The sequence below is a fragment of the Coregonus clupeaformis genome, chromosome 24 (assembly GCF_020615455.1).
Source record: "Coregonus clupeaformis isolate EN_2021a chromosome 24, ASM2061545v1, whole genome shotgun sequence".
In the NCBI taxonomy this organism is placed as follows: domain Eukaryota; kingdom Metazoa; phylum Chordata; class Actinopteri; order Salmoniformes; family Salmonidae; genus Coregonus; species Coregonus clupeaformis.
The window spans coordinates 51,557,637-51,574,376 of NC_059215.1; the positions used below are offsets into that span (position 1 = coordinate 51,557,637).

The window sequence follows — 16,740 nt, forward strand, 5'->3', positions numbered from 1 at the left end:
GCGTTTCTTTGATTTACGAGAAGAAATTGAACAGTTCATGGAAGAAAAGGGCAAACCAGTGTTAGAATTTCATTCCGCAGAATGGATGCCGGAACTTGCATTTATGGTGGATGTTACAGAGCACCTGAATAACTTGAACAAACAGCTGCAAGGGCGCAACAAAGTTGTCACGCAGTATTATGACAGCATACGTTCTTTCACGTTGAAGCTGTCATTGTGGGAGACGCAACTTGCCGGTGGTGATGCAGCTCACTTCCCCTGTCTGAAAAATGTGTGCGCGACCCAACATGTGGCAGACATGAAGCGGTTCAAAGATAAAATAACTGGACTGTTCCGGGAGTTTGAGCAACACTTTCAGATTTATGTTTATATGTTTTTATGTTGATGTGCTATTGTTTTTAATTGATTTTATTTTATTTGTATATTTAACCTATTCTTGACTCTGTGGTTCTTGCACTTGTTTGGGGAACAGGATTTCATTCTTTTTATCTACATTTCTGCCTGAGAAATGACACCCTGATATAGTTCTGTGATCTGTGATATACTTCTGTTAATCACTGAGGCATTGTGTGTTTGTGTGTTCTTTTTCTTTAGAATTTTCAAATAAACTTGATGTGTTTTATGATTAATAGTGATGTTGTGCTTGTACTATTTTGGACACACTGTCCTCAGGCTCCAGCTTTATGTTGTATGTTGATCGTATTAAAACAAAGAAAACAATCTGAAGTTGTTGTTTAAAAAAAAAAAAAAAAAAAAAAACCTGACTCAAGCAGAAAGAGCTGTAACCATGTTTCACAATTTGTAAGTCGCTCTGGATAAGAGCGTCTGCTAAATGACGTAAATGTAAATGTATGAACATTTCTGTTATGTGGTTAGAAAGAGGATGTTTCTTCAACTTTAACTTCAACTTTCACTTTCAGCTTTTTCCAACCACACACGGTAGATATGATGTATTCTATTCTAGTGTACATTACACAAGCACACAAGTATTTACATTACATTTATGTCATTTAGCAGACACTCTTATCCAGAGCGACTTACAAATTGGTGCATTCACCTTATGATAGCCAGTGGGACAACCACTTTAACATTTGTTTTATTTTTGAAATATTTTTATTTATTTATTTAGTAGTTTTTGTTTTGTTTTTTTGTTTAAAATTTTATTTATTTATTTATATTTAAATAAAACATAAACAATTGTGGGGGTGGGGTAGGGGGTAGAAGGATTATTTTTATACTATTCCAGGTATTCCTTAAAGAGGTAGGCTTTCAAGTGTCTCCGGAAGGTGGTCAGTGACTCCGTTGTTCTGGCGTCGTGATGAGGGAGCTTGTTCCACCATTGGGGTGCCAGAGCAGTTTTGACTGGGCTGAGCGGGAACTGTGCTTCCGCAGAGGTAGGGGGACCAGCAGGCCAGAGGTGGATGAACGCAATGCCCTCGTTTGGGTGTAGGGACTGATCAGAGCCTGAAGGTAAGTAGGTGCCATTCCCCTCACAGCTCCGTAGGCAAGCACCATGGTCTTGTAGCAGATGCGAGCTTCAACTGGGAGCCAGTGGAGTGTGCGGAGGAGCGGGATGACGTGAGAGAACTTGGGAAGGTTGAACACCAGATGGGCTGCAGAGTTCTGGATGAGTTGTAGGGGTTTAATGGCACAGGCAGGGAGCCCAGCCAACAGCGAGTTGCAGTAATCCAGACGGGAGATGACAAGTGCCTGGATTAGGACCTGTGCCGCTTCCTGTGTAAGGTAGGGTCGTACTCTGCGAATGTTGTAGAGCATGAACCTACAGGATTGTGTCACCGCTTTGATGTTAGCGGACAACGACAGGGTGTTGTCCAGGGTCACGCCAAGGTTCTTTGCACTCTGGAAGGAGGACACAACGGAGTTGTCAACCGTGATGGCGAGATCATGGAGTGGGCAGTCCATCCCCGGGAGGAAGAGCAGCTCCGTCTTGCCGAGGTTCAGCTTGAGGTGGTGATCCTCACCACGTGAGGATATGACAGAGCCAAGTGACTTGGTGTATAGAGAGAATAGGAGAGGGCCTAGAATTGAGCCCTGGGGGACACCAGTGGTGAGAGCACGTGGTGCGGAGACAGATTCTCGCCACGCCACCTGATAGGAGCGACCTGTCAGGTAGGACGCAATGCAAGAGTGAGCCGCGCCGGAGATGCCCAACTCGGAGAGGGTGGAGAGGAGGATCTGATGGTTCACAGTATCAAAGGCAGCAGATAGGTCTAGAAGGATGAGAGCAGAGGAGAGAGAGATTGCTTTAGCAGTGCAGAGAGCCTCTGTGACACAGAGAAGAGCAGTCTCAGTTGAATGACCAGTCTTGAAACCTGACTGGTTTGGATCAAGAAGGTCATTCTGAGAGAGATAGCAAGAGAGTTGGCTATAGACGGCACGCTCAAGAGTTTTGGAGAGAAAAGAAAGAAGGGATACTGGTATGTAGTTGTTGACATCAGAGGGATCGAGTGTAGGTTTTTTGAGGAGGGGTGCAACTCTCGCTTTCTTGAAGATGGAAGGGACATAGCCAGCAGACAAGGATGAGTTGATGAGCGAGGTGAGGTAATATAATATAAATAATAATATAATATGCCATTTAGCAGACGCTTTTATCCAAAGCGACTTACAGTCATGCGTGCATACATTTTTTTTTTTGTGTATGGGTGGTCCCAGGGATCGAACCCACTACCTTGGCGTTACAAGGGAGAAGGTCTCCGGAAATGGTCTGGAGAAGAGAGGAGGGGAGCGGATAGGGTCAAGCGGGCAGGTTGTTGGGCGGCCGGCCGTCACAAGTCGCAAGATTTCATCTGGAGAGAGAAGGGAGAAAGAAGTCAAAGCATAGGGTAGGGCAGTGTGAGCAGGACCAGCGGTGTCATTTGACTTAATAAATGAGGATCGGATGTCGTCAACCTTCTTTTCAAAATGGTTGACGAAGTCTCCCACAGAGAGTACAAGTACTGAGGCTTTCTAACCGTGAGTCAGGCTTTCTAACGTTGTATCTTTAAGAGGAAGTGTAGATTATTGTCACGTTCGTCGTAATGAGCGGACCAAGGCGCAGCGTGATATGAGTACATACTTTTATTAAATTCACCACACGAACAAAAACAACAAAACGATACGTGAAGTCCTCGGTAATATACACAAACCTACACGGAACAAGATCCCACAAATGACAAGTGCACAAAAGGCTGCCTAAGTATGGTTCCCAATCAGAGACAACAAGACACAGCTGTCTCTAATTGGGAACCACCCCGGCCAACATAGAAACACATAAACTAGATCATAAACATAGAAAACGAAACATAGAACCTAACACCCAGAAACTAACACATAGAAACTAACACCCTGGCTCAACATATAAAAGTCCCCAGAGCCAGGGCGTGACAATTATAAACAAAGTTATCTGATGAAGTAACAGGAAAGGTGTGTCCCAACCTGCCTCAGGGTTCATTCTCATCCTCCAGCATTATAATGAGTTCCTGATACCGTATCGTAAACAGGTGAACTGAAAATAAAAACAAGTTATAAAGAAGTCACATTCACATTGTGTTTGAAAAATGTTAGGTGTGCTATATTTAGACACAATGGAAACAACTGCATAGTCCCAAAAGTACTAACTCTGTCTGCCGGTTAAGCTAAATCATGAGCACCTGAAGTATTTAAATGATTTGAAATACATATTTGACCCATGTCTGATTCACACATAAAGCCTCATCTACAAATCTACCCCCTCAATGCAAGATCCTACTGTACATACTGTACCTCCCTGAACATGAGCTGTTACTGGACCAACCGGTTCTTCACTACCTTCCTGGACATGACCTGTTACTGGACCAACCGGTTCTTCAGCTGCTGTCTCAACTCATCCTGCTGGCCTTTAGCAGTGATGTGATCATCTCTCCTTCCTTTATGGACAGAGTTCTACACAAGGAACTCACTGTACCTGCAGAGTACAAATACAGTATTGATTGGGATAACATCAGTGGCGGCTCCTGAAAAAATTCTCAGGAGGGGCAATTTTTCTGATGATTTAGGTGACCTACACACATTTAAAAAAAGATATGTCCAGCAACAACATGAAGACAGGGGCAGCATATAAGTCAATACCAGAAGCATTTATTGACTGATCTCAAAAGTGTTGGCTTACCAGGGTTGGTGGAGCCCTCAGTTTCATCTTTGCCTCGCAAGCTAACTCAAACACTCCACAAAACTTCACACACTGGATTAGCCGGCTGAGGATGTGGCGGTTCTTGCTAATGTCGTAGTAAATATATTTGTTATAGTGAATATGGAATATGATATGTTGAGTAAAATGTTGTGCTAAGATCTATTTAGGTCAGGAGCTGGTTATAAGTTCTGTTCCTATCCAATAATAATGGACAAAAGGGTCCTATCTTGTCAGCCTTGTCAGCAGGTGGCCAAGGACAACACCCACGCCATAGGCCTCTCAGTTCTTCCAACTCACGAGTTCTTGCTCTGAGGACACACACACACACACACACACACACACACATCATCACTGTTAAACACACACACACACACACACATCATCACTGTTAAACACACACACACACACACACAAAAATCCCCTCTCTTAGGCTGAACATTTGAAGACAGAGAACCCGACTCAGAGCCAATGCAACAGTGACAGTAGCCTGCAGGGGACCTCGCCCAACTCATCAGGACCAATCAGAAGATCAGAACTACTAGATTGAACCTACTTCATTTATTGCATAAAATGTCTGCACACAATGTTTCGGGGCTCTCTTCAGTAATAATAATAATAATAATAATAATAATAATAATAATAATATGCCATTTAGCAGACGCTTTTATCAAAGCGACTTACAGTCATGCGTGCATACATTTTTGTGTATGGGTGGTCCCGGGATCGAACCCACTACCTTGGCGTTACAAGCACCATGCTCTACCAGCTGAGCTACAGAAAGTGGATACTCATGGATGCGCATTGCAATTGTAAAATGTCAACACAATTGGAGACACCACGTCATTTTTGGAGACATGTTATTGACAGTAAACTATTGTAGATGCGACTGCTAACTAACTAAAACATTTTAGCTGGCTAGCTAATCATCTTAGCTAAATGTGGGGCAAACAATTCAGTTATTTACCGTTAATTTGAGGGATTGGGGTGAAAGAAATCGAGTTACATAGTGATACTTTACGATATACTGTATTGACAATATCGCAATATTTTAGCGCTAGTTGGCTGTACCTGCACCAAAACACCATTATTGTTCCTTCATAGCTTGTTCTCAATCTTTTCACATTGGGAGCCAATTTGTTTTCAGCACTTTTATTTCCATGACTGATCAAAACTCGTTCTCATGGCTTTCTGATCCCTCTGCAACAGACATATGGTGCGCAATAAAATCACAGTATCGAATCGCAATACGTATAGAATCATGAGACTCGCAATGCTGATGCATATATCTTATCGTGAGGTTCCTGGCAATTCCCAGCCCAAGTTCATTTGCCACAACAAATCTCTTCGCTAGCAAACGCTGATATGGTAAGTAATGGGGCTTAATTTATAGCTCCCTAAGAGTTTGACGAACGGGTCCGTGAACGCGATTCCAGATATATTTACCTCTGAATAAACTGCCTTTATTACACCATATCCACATCCAGTAAACTTGTGATTATCAACACTAACCTCATCGTTGTGGCGGCGGACAGCTAGCCTGTATCCCTCGTCATCCAGTTGAGTGAGTGGCAATGTCTTTTTTCGTTCGTACCAATTTTTGGAAAATCCTCGGGTGTAGGACTTTCCGCCTTTAGTAGAAACCTGTTGAATTATTAAATTTGGTCTGGGAGGTCCTAATTGTTTCGATTGCCAATTTATCTTCATTTGTTCGCCGACAAAAAGGAACTTCTTTCAAACAATCCACTCTTTTCTCAGTTACGTTCCATGGTTACGTAACGTATGACGCAAAGCGTAAAGTGCAAGCCCACAGACACCCATTGAGATTGTATTGAAGGCTCTGAAATTTGAAAAAAATAGATTTTACATGGGAGTCTATGACAGAAGTTCTGGGCGATTTTCAATCTGACTGAAATCGCCCCAAAAGGGGGTGGAGCCATTTGAAGCACGACTTTAGCCTGATTCGACATTTAGTGGCAGTGTGGCACTGTGGCAGATCAGACGTATAGATTACAACACTGATAACTACTGTTGCCGTGATATAATTGATTAGAAAAAAAATCCCTTCCTTTTCCCGTTTGGCAGTGCGTCGCCCATATCGCCCTATTGAACAGGCCGTCCCTGGATAACATACAATAAGAGTGTCACCTTTTATTGACAGGATTGTTCACACCTATCCAAACCTTTCAGTTCTCAGAGTACATAGGGGTTAAGGGGAAAGGGGCAAGGGGGAGATTTGGGATTGGGGGCTCATCCTCCCACAGTTTAGGCTCTAAAGCTGTGTTTGATATTGTATCTCCTCTCCTACACACCAGAAGAGATCACATGATTCTTCCTGGCCTCGTCCAAGTCCCTCATCAGTTGTTCATTGGTTCTCTCCACTTCTCTCATCTGTTCAGTAAGTGATACTCTGTTGTCTTCCTCCTCACTGTCCACAGCATTCTCTGTATATCTGAAGAGCTGTGTTTGAGGCCATGTTCCAAGACTCAGACAAGGCCACCATGCATGATTAGATCAGTTTTAGGTCTTATACCAGATGATAACATTACATGCAGCCTTTATATTTTAAATGTTAACAAATATTAATTCCTAACTCTGACCAAGTTAACTAAGGGTTAACCTCATACTGTATGGCTTGGTGTTCTGTCTCAGAGTGAGTTGCTTCTCTGTCCAACAGGGCTCGGAACCCTCCATGTTCAGGACCCCACCCAGGGCTGGCCTCTCTCAGCCTGTGGAGCTCCTCTTCTAGCCTGGCTATCTGCTGGCTCCTCCTTCTCCACCTCCCTCAGATTCCTGACCTCCTCTGACAGACGCACTATCTACTTTAGTTTAAATGTTAGTCAACTTTTATGGTTCAAAGGCAGAGGGATAGATGGTACTGTTAAAGTTAGAGCACTGCTGTGGTAATCAGTATATGGCTGTATACCCATCAAACCTTATCAAATGAACAAAGGTCACAACTTGTTGTTCAGTACATGAACTGGAATACTATCACAGAACTCTGAAATATACAGTGCAGAAAAGTTCCTACTTCCTCCCTGACCTCTGTCCACATCCTCATTACCAGAAATGATCAGTTCTGTCAGCTCCTCCTGAAGTACAGAGATCTCTTGGTCTTTCTACAAACACTCCTCTTCAAACTCTGACAGGCGAGTGATTTGCTCACCTAACATCAGTATGTTCTGCTCCTGTAAAAAGAGGGATTACAATACTACAACTACAGTCAATACCAACCTCTAATATGGTGCACACCCCACTGAGCCAACCATAGTGCTAACAACCATCAGATCTTGGCTATCAATAAAGTGTCTACATGGATGTTTTGATTTCAGACTGATCCACACCAATCTGTATAAAATGATGTACCTTCTCATGTAGTAGGGTCATGTACCATGGTACCTTCCCCCTGTGTCCTCAGCCATGGTGGTTCTGGTGAAGTTAGGCTTGTTCTGATGACCTTCTCTGGCTGCCCCTGGGTCCAAGCAGGCTCAACCTGCCATTTCCTTTAGTGGAGCAATTAACCTGCAGGCTTCAGTTGCATGCAATAAACATTCATTAACTTTCACTTTATTCATTAAACGTATAGTTTTCTTTTTACACAAGCTGTTTGTTTTACCTATCCAACACTAAACAAACGTTTATTTCAATGTTTTGTTTTGACGTGTTATTACCTATGGGCATATGCTTTTATTCATGGCAATTGCAAGGGTTACATTTTAAGTATCATACATTCAATAAGCTAGCAACATGAGTAGTCCTGTCACCTTACACCGGAGGGAGGGGGCAGATTTAGGGATGACTTTGGGATGCTCTGCTGATGCTCTGGCACATGGTGGACACTTCTGATTGTCCTCAACTAAAGGCAGATGGACATTCTCTGACCATTGAGAGGATTCCTTGTCATTGACCGTGTCAGATCAGTCTGTCAAAAGAAGTGACTGTAGTAAGTTCACCTGGTTAACTCTGATTACTTGGCAGAGATGTCAGATCAACATTCAGTTTTGATTTATATTTCTTTGAGTTGTCAACCAACATAAATTCAATGTGAATTGGGTTAAAAGTTGTATATAGAGTCTACGTTTATGACTTGCAAATCCAATTTGTTTTCCATGCATAATTGATTTAAAAAAAGATCAGTTGGACAAAGTTGTTAAAATGCTGATTTAGCACCATTTTCCCAGTCAGCACTCCACTGTGAGTGTGGACAATGTAATGAGCTCTAGTAGTGTATTAGAGCTTGGTTTTCCTGGTAGTTTGGAGGGCTCCAGGAAGTCTTTAACAGTAGTGGGTCTTGGCTCCAGGAAGTCTTTAACAGTAGTGGGTCTTGGCTCCAGGAAGTCTTTAACAGTAGTGGGTCTTGGCTTCAGGAAGTCTTTAACAGTAGTGGGTCTTGGCTCCAGGAAGTCTTTAACAGTAGTGGGTCTTGGCTCCAGGAAGTATTTAACAGTAGTGGGTCTTGGCTCCAGGAAGTCTTTAACAGTAGTGGGTCTTGGCTCCAGGAAGTCTTTAACAGTAGTGGGTCTTGGCACCAGGAAGTCTTTAACAGTAGTGGGTCTTGGCTCCAGCAAGTCTTTAACAGTAGTGGGTCTTGGCTCCAGGAAGTCTTTAACAGTAGTGGGTCTTGGCTCCAGGAAGTCTTTAACAGTAGTGGGTCTTGGCTCCAGGAAGTCTTTAACAGTAGTGGGTCTTGGCTCCAGGAAGTCTTTAACAGTAGTGGGTATTGGCTCCAGGAAGTATTTAACAGTAGTGGGTCTTGGCTCCAGGAAGTCTTTAACAGTAGTGGGTCTTGGCTCCAGGAAGTCTTTAACAGTAGTGGGTCTTGGCTCCAGGAAGTCTTTAACAGTAGTGGGTCTTGGCTCCAGGAAGTCTTTAAAAGTAGTGGGTCTTGGCTCCAGGAAGTCTTTAACAGTAGTGGGTCTTGGCTCCAGGAAGTCTTTAACAGTAGTGGGTCTTGGCTCCAGGAAGTCTTTAACAGTAGTGGGTCTTGGCTCCAGGAAGTCTTTAACAGTAGTGGGTCTTGGCTCCAGGAAGTCTTTAACAGTAGTGGGTCTTGGCTCCAGGAAGTCTTTAACAGTAGTGGGTCTTGGCTCCAGGAAGTCTTTAACAGTAGTGGGTCTTGGCTCCAGGAAGTCTTTAACAGTAGTGGGTCTTGGCTCCAGGTGTCATTAGTCTACCAGGTGTCTCACACATCATCTTCAGGATGCCATTTGTAAAGTTGATTTAAAATATATATAAATTATTGAAAAAATACATATTTCCCTATTCACCCATTTTTCATGAATAGGTTGTTCATTTCATATGAAATCATCTACTATATACTAGATCTTTCAGTTTGGAAAGTGAATCAAGCTTTTTAATGTGGATTGTATTTTGGAAAAAATATGCACATTATACAAGGGTAAATGTACATTTGTTTTTTTATGCAAATGAGCTCTAGCTTAATTTACATTTTAGTTATTTAGCAGACGCTCTTATCCATAGCAACTTACAGTTAGTGAGTGCATACATTATTATTTTTTTCATACTGGCCCCCTGTGGGAATCAAACTCACAACCCTGGCATTGCAAACTACCCTCAACCAATTGTGCGCCGCCCCATGGGTCTCCCAGTCGCAGCCAGCTACGACAGAGCCTGGATTCGAACCAGGATCTCTAGTGGCACAGCTAGCACTGCAATGCAGTGCCTTAGACCACTGCGCCACTCGGGAGACAAGCACCTAAAATAACAGTCTGTTGGTTATTTTTTTTATTTTAGATACAATTATTTACATGTCTAATGATGTTTTGATAAGAAACATGTTGATGTTCGGCTTTGATTGTTGCTTTTTCCAATAATTTCTTTCTGCTGTCAAAATGACCCCAGAACGGTATAATCCATGTAAAATATGTTGGTAGTTTGAGGGTTAAATCGTATTTTATTTGTTTTGTTTTATGTTCAGCCTGGGGTATATTCATTACGCTGATTCTGTTGCACAACGTTTCTTAAACGGAAGCTAAATATAGAAATCGGGGAGAGACTACTTGAATTTGTCCAATATAAACTCTTGTTTTGCTCTGTTTGCTTCCGTTTGATCCTGAAATTGTGTGTGTGTCGTGAACAGCATTAGTATGTGCAACATTTGTGTAATCGGTGGTTTGCCTTCAAAATAAAAGTCCATATTCAAACTGATGCAAACATGAAAATAGTGGAATCATGCCAAAATTGGTCCACCTAAAAGTTTCATAAAAAATATAAATGCACCCCCCTCCCCAACGTTACAAATATTTTCACATGACCCTCTCCTTGTACTGTAAGATAGATTGAACACACTCCCCTCTCATAGAATTAACTGAAAATAATGTTTACGCCCACAAATAACAACAACTAGCGACCCTGTGTTTATAAACGTGGATATCGACTTTGTCAATTCAGTATGCTTTGTGGCACAGTCGATGCCACGCAGGGCTACAGGCTAGAAGGTTGAGGGTTCGCCGAACTCCCTCTTCCTGCCTGTTGTATTACTTCACGATCAGAGCCGGTTGCAGACAATGATCAGGTATGGGGGAATCAGATTTTGATTCCATATTTATAATTATATAAAATATATGCAACAAATGTTCCACCAACAGGTTTCTGTGCCAGTGCACCACACAACCACGAAACAAAACAAACCGACTTCGGGCACTTCAACATCATGGTTTGCGTTTTCAATACCACAATAAATAGATTATGTCAATCTCGACAAACAGAACATACATCCCTCCCTACGGTGTTATGTAGGTTTACCCAGTATCAAAGGCTTGGTTTGACAATCTCCAAACGTCAAACTTTTTGGTATTTTGTAACAGATTTATCTTTCTATTCATCAAATTGCCGCCGCACAGTTTGGATTGATTGATTTAATTTAATTTGTCCGTTTTTAAAAATACATACTGTATATATACACAAATCATTTTACAAGTGACTGGGATTGCACAATAAAGTCGGGGTCTTATTTCCATTGTGGTTCCTATATTTGCTGCAGCATATGCTACAGTAATACAAGGACTAAATGCACGTCTAATTTACACATCTCCATCTGGCTTTCAGGGGTCACCTTATTTTTTTATTGTAAAGATTTGTATTTATTTATTTGCTGTAGAGTAGTGGACGCCAGCAGTCCGTCATAGTAATTTTCTCTCTCCATCAATTCCATTCAAATGGCATCCAAAATAGATAATCCTGTTCAAAATTGATATATATAGATCATCAATTTAATTTAGCCAATGATAATGTCTTAACCGAATTAAACAAAACAGATTTTGCATATTTAAACTGGTTTTGATTAATAAATAGGCTTACAATAATAAATGATATACAATAATAATTATGATAAAACAAATAATTATGAATAAATATAAGTTCCAAAATTGCATCCTACCTGAATAGGGAGTTATACAGTAGCCTGCATTTGGTCTTGCCAACGTTCTTCTCATCTTTCACTACAATATAAAACCTACATTCAATTCCCCTTGGAGGCTTTTCACTATAGGCAAACTGTTTTTACTCGAACTTTTGTTTTACATCAATGAAAAAGGCCTCCATCTTCACTACAATTGTATTTATTGGCTTTTCACTTTTTATCGTCCAAAAGACGCAATTACCGGCTAAGGGAAATCCTGGCGCATTTTCACATCAGAGTTGTGTTTCTATCAAATTGACTTGTTGCTGATCAAAGTCTGTGCGTAAACACGTAGTGCATATAAAATAACTTTTGTGGTTAAATTCCCATGTAAATTCCCAGTTAAATGGGTTTCCATGGCAGTCCTCTGTAGCTCAGTTGGTAGAGCATGGCGCTTGCAACGCCAGGGTTGTGGGTTTGTTTCCCACGGGGGGCCAGTATGAAAAATGTATGCACTCACTGTAAGTCGCTCTGGATAAGAGCGTCTGCTAAATGACTCAAATGTGAAATGTTCAACTCCAGTTCAATGTAACATCAATAGGTTTAGGCTCAGTGGCGGTCGTGGCCGTTTAAGATGAGGGAGGATGATTCTTTTCTTTATGAGCATGGCCTTATTTCTATTACAGCATATTGGATGACTATCATTCATATTCCATTCAACCAGCTCAATGTAACATCGATAGGTTTAGGCTACTACAAATGTTCCCTATACCCATCATGAAGTTGCTTCAACCTAGCCTATGAATGAAAGTTTACAATTTTGAGAATTTTGAGTAATCAAAAAGTGACATTCAATACCACCTTGCACACTCTTGCCTGCATCTAGCTGATCTAGGGAGTAATCATTAGTGCAACAGTTGCAAATGTGAACTTCTATTGGACAAATTCAGGGTTTTTTAATCCCCGTTTCGTTTGCTTCCGTTTAAGAATATATTTTTAACAGAATCGTCTGAAATTGTCACGATCGTCGTTAAGAGAGGAGGACCAAGGCGCAGCGTTGAATGCGAACATATTTATTTAGATAATGATCACACGAACAAAAACAAAAACGTGACGTCCCTGGTTACATACACAAACCAACACGGAACAAGAAACCACAATGAATGAATGCCTAACGGCTACCTAAGTATGACTCCCAATCAGAGACAACGAGCTACAGCCGTCTCTGATTGGGAGCCACCCTGGCCAACATAGATATACAACAACTAGAACCAACACCCATGAAAACTCACACCCTGGCTCAACATACTAGAGTCCCCAGAGCCAGGGCGTGACAGAAATAATACATCCCTTATAACACACAAACACAGTTCAAAGATTTAAGAAGTAGTTGATTTCAACCATTGAGATAACAAAATTCTCGTGACACCTATATCTGGTGAGAATATTTTGGTGAATTGTACATTTTCATTTATTGTTTTAATTGCCTTTATGAACAAGTGAGAAATCCCCAGCACTAAATCAAATTACATTTTATTTGTCACATGCGCCGAATACGACAGGTGTAGACTTTACCGTGAAATGCTTCCTTACGAGCCCTTCCAAACGATGCAGAAAGAAAAAATAAATACAAATAGTAACACAAGGATTAAAATAAAATACACAAGAATGGAGCTATATACAGGGAGTACCAGTACTAGAGCACACAAGATGACTACAATTAAATATACAATAATGTTTTAAATATCATGACAATGCCATACAGTGTATATTATCAATTTCAAAATAAGTTTTTGTCTCAATGTTAATTATTGTACCTTTCCAGAGAGGACTTTTCAAGAGACACAAAGCCCTACAGAGGTATGTTAATAAATAATCCCCCCCCCCCAGAATGTTCCTTACGCACAAAAAGCTTATTTCTCTCAAATTTTGTGCAGACATTTGTTTACATCCCTGTTAGTGAGCATTGTTTTCCTTTGCCAAGGTGTGGCATATCAAGAAGCTGATTAAACTGCATGATCATTACACAGGTGCACGTTGTGCTGGGGACAATAAAAGGCCACTCTAAAATGTAAAGTTTTGTCACACAACACAATGCCACAGATGTCTCAAGTTTTGAGGGAGCATGCAATTGGCATGCTGACTGCAGTAATATCCACCAGAGCTGTTGCTAAAGAATTGAATGTTCATTTCTCTACCAACGTCGTTTTAGAGAATTTGACAGTACATCCAACCGTCCTCACAACCGCAGACCACATGTAACCACGCCAGCCTAGGACCTCTTCATCCAGCTTCTTCACCTGCGGGATCGTCTGAGACCAGCCACCTGGACAGCTGATGAGACTGTGGGTTTGCACAACTGAAGAATTTCTGCACAAACTGTCAGAAACCGTCTCAGGGAAGCTCATCTCCGTGCTCGTCATCCTCACCAGTGTCTTGACCTGACTGCAGTTCGGCTTCGTAACCGACTTCAGTGGGCAAATGGTCACCTTCGATAGCCACTGGCAAAATGGAGAAGTGTGCTCTTCACGGATGAATCCCAGTTTCAACTGTACTGGGCAGATGGCTCGTGTGGGCGAGCGGTTTGCTGATGTCAACGTTGTGAACAGAGTGCCCCATGGTGGCAGGGGGGGTTATGCTATGGGCAGGCATAAGCTAAGGACAACGAACACAATTGCATTGTATCGATTGCAATTTTAATGCACAGATACCATGACGAGATCCTGAGGCCCATTGTCACGTGACATCCGCCGCCATCACCTCATGTTTCAGCATGATAATGCATGGCCCCATGTCGCAAGGATCTGTACACAATTCCTGGAAGATGAAAATGTCCATGTTCTTCCATGGCCTGCACACTCACCAGACATGTCACCCATTGACATGTCACCCATGTTTGGGAAGCTCTGGATCGACGTGTATGACAGCGTGTTCCAGTTCCAGCCAATATCCAGCAACTTCGCACAGCCATTGAAGAGGAGTGAGACAACATTACACAGGCCACAATCAACAGCCTGATCAACTCTATGCGAAGGATATGTGTTGCACTGCATGAGGCAAATGGTGGTCACACCAGATACTGACTGGTTTTCTGATCCACGCCCCTACCTTTTTTTTAAAGGTATCTGTGACCAACAGATGCATATCTGTATTCTCAGTCATGTGAAATCCATACATTAGAGCCTAATGAATTGATTTCAATTGACTGATTTCCATATATGAACTGTAACTCAGTAAAATCTTAGAAATTGTTGCATGTTGAGTTTATATTTTTGTTCAATGTACATTCTACAAACCCTACTGAGTATTCCCAACAATTGTTTACTGCGGCACCTAAAATAGTTTTTGCTCTGTAAACCACTATGTATTTCATACACAGAGATTTGCATTGGGGGATTTATTTGACCTTGGAACATGTTTTAAAACCCACATTTATTGCAAATGTCACTTAAATATGAAAAAATATTAATCCTTGTTTATGTTTAGACAATTATTTGTAATGAATAAATACAGGTTATTGACACGTTTGTATTATTACGTGGGGGACTTTTATTTTGAAAATTCCGGAAGACGCCCTACACTAGTCCAGGGCCCTACACTGGGGTAAGATAAATATGTGTTTACGTAGAAATAGCCTACTTTACATGTTCCGTGATGTAGCCTAACTTTAAGACTGACATCTTTTCATCTTGATGAATGATTGTGTAATTTTACTACAACGAATAGGCAGACCCACGCACGGTTGTTCTCTCCCTTTTGTTTTCAATGTCTGTTCTGCCTCAGGTGACTCTCCCGTAACTCGGTTTTTATTTGAAATTGCGCTACTGAAGTCACTCGAATTTACACTTTTCTTGAAATATCAAAAGCTATCGCCTTGTCATTATTATTTAAAGCTTGCTTTTTTGTAACTTAAAAAAATGACTAACAGCAGTGTAAAGTACTTATGTTAAAATACTGTAGCGACCCGCACAGACAGCTGTGTGTTATGTGTTAGGCTAGTAGATGGTTGTGTTGTACCTACCAGTACCCAGTGTTCGCGGGGTCCGACATGTCAATCAACCTGCTATCTGCCAATCACGGGAATGCCTGGAATGTTCTGATGCCGGGCATCCTGGCGGTTGGCGGAGTGGCGTGGAGGGGGTTGGGCAGTGGGATGGAGCATTGGAAGTTAAGACCAGGTTTAGCCTTTGTTCTCTCTCTTTACGTCTGGGCTTCACAAGAGAAGGTCACGATTGGCTTGTGGGTTATCTTTCATTTATTTGGCGTGGGCTACGGCCAAACAGTAGCCTGTGTAAAGTTGGTTTAATAAACCGTCCATTCGTAAACTCAATCCTCTGTCTGGACAGTTGTTCTTTTATGATCTAGTCAGGTCATTACATTGGTGTCAGAAGTAAAAACGTTGATAAAAGTTAGCCAGCTAGCTAGCTGACTTCTGTGGCTAGCTACCGTAGGTGAGAACGGGGGGTTGGAAGATGCTTCGAGGGAATCCGAAAGTGAAGGTGGAGGTAGGGGACGATTATGGCCAAGGAGGTGCGTGTGCATGGACGTCGGGGGTTCTGGCTGAGGAGATCGCCAGGGCATCGGAGCCCAGAGGCCGCTTGAGGGAGGACGTTAGAGTGATGGCGGCTGAAGCGGGCATGAGTGCTTCGTCGACTGTGTTTCGCGCGGATTCTGGTGGGCGGACCGAAGGGGTGACGTCGACGCGGCGGGACGAGGAATCTGGGGCTCAGGATGTAAACAAACATGGTGGCGCCCAGTTCCCGGCTGCGTCCGTATCCGTTAAGACCCCGAAGTATTCCGGTAAGGCGGATTGGGAAGCTTTTCATGCTCAGTTTGAACTGTTAGCTCATTTTAGGGGGTGGTCGGATGAAGATAGGGCACTGCAGTTGGCTTTATGCCTCACGGATGAAGCTCTGGCCTGTTTGATATTGATTAGCCCCGAGGACAGAAGTGATTATGGTGCTTTAGTGGGAGCACTGAGGAGGCGCTATGGACAGTGTGTACAGCCCGGGCTACTGCGCTCCGAACTGAGTAATAGACGCAGGCAGCCTGGAGAGCCTCTACGGGTGCTAGCTAATGACATTGAGAGCCTCTCTCGGCGGGCATATGCTCACATGCCCCCCTCCGTGCAGAGCGAGCTAGCACGGGACCAGTTCATACAGGCGCTCTCTCCTACGGAGCTGCGCATACAGACCCAGCTGGCTCATCCTGAGTC

The 16,740-nt window shown here is 42.4% G+C and overlaps 1 protein-coding gene across 5 annotated transcripts in view; it reads left to right on the plus strand.

Moving 5' to 3' along the window:
* Positions 1–16,740, plus strand: part of LOC121537798 (tumor necrosis factor receptor superfamily member 14-like) — a 53,943-nt gene that overhangs the window by 22,488 nt on the left and 14,715 nt on the right. Inside the window, exon 1 of one of the 5 annotated variants that reach the window (XM_045207337.1) lies at positions 13,362–13,385. The exons of 3 other annotated variants lie outside the window; for them this stretch is intronic. The gene's annotated coding sequence lies outside the window, so the exon portion shown is untranslated. Of the gene's footprint in view, positions 1–13,361; positions 13,386–15,106; positions 15,129–16,740 lie in introns of those variants that run through there. One more of the 5 variants, XM_045207336.1, reaches the window with a different exon arrangement.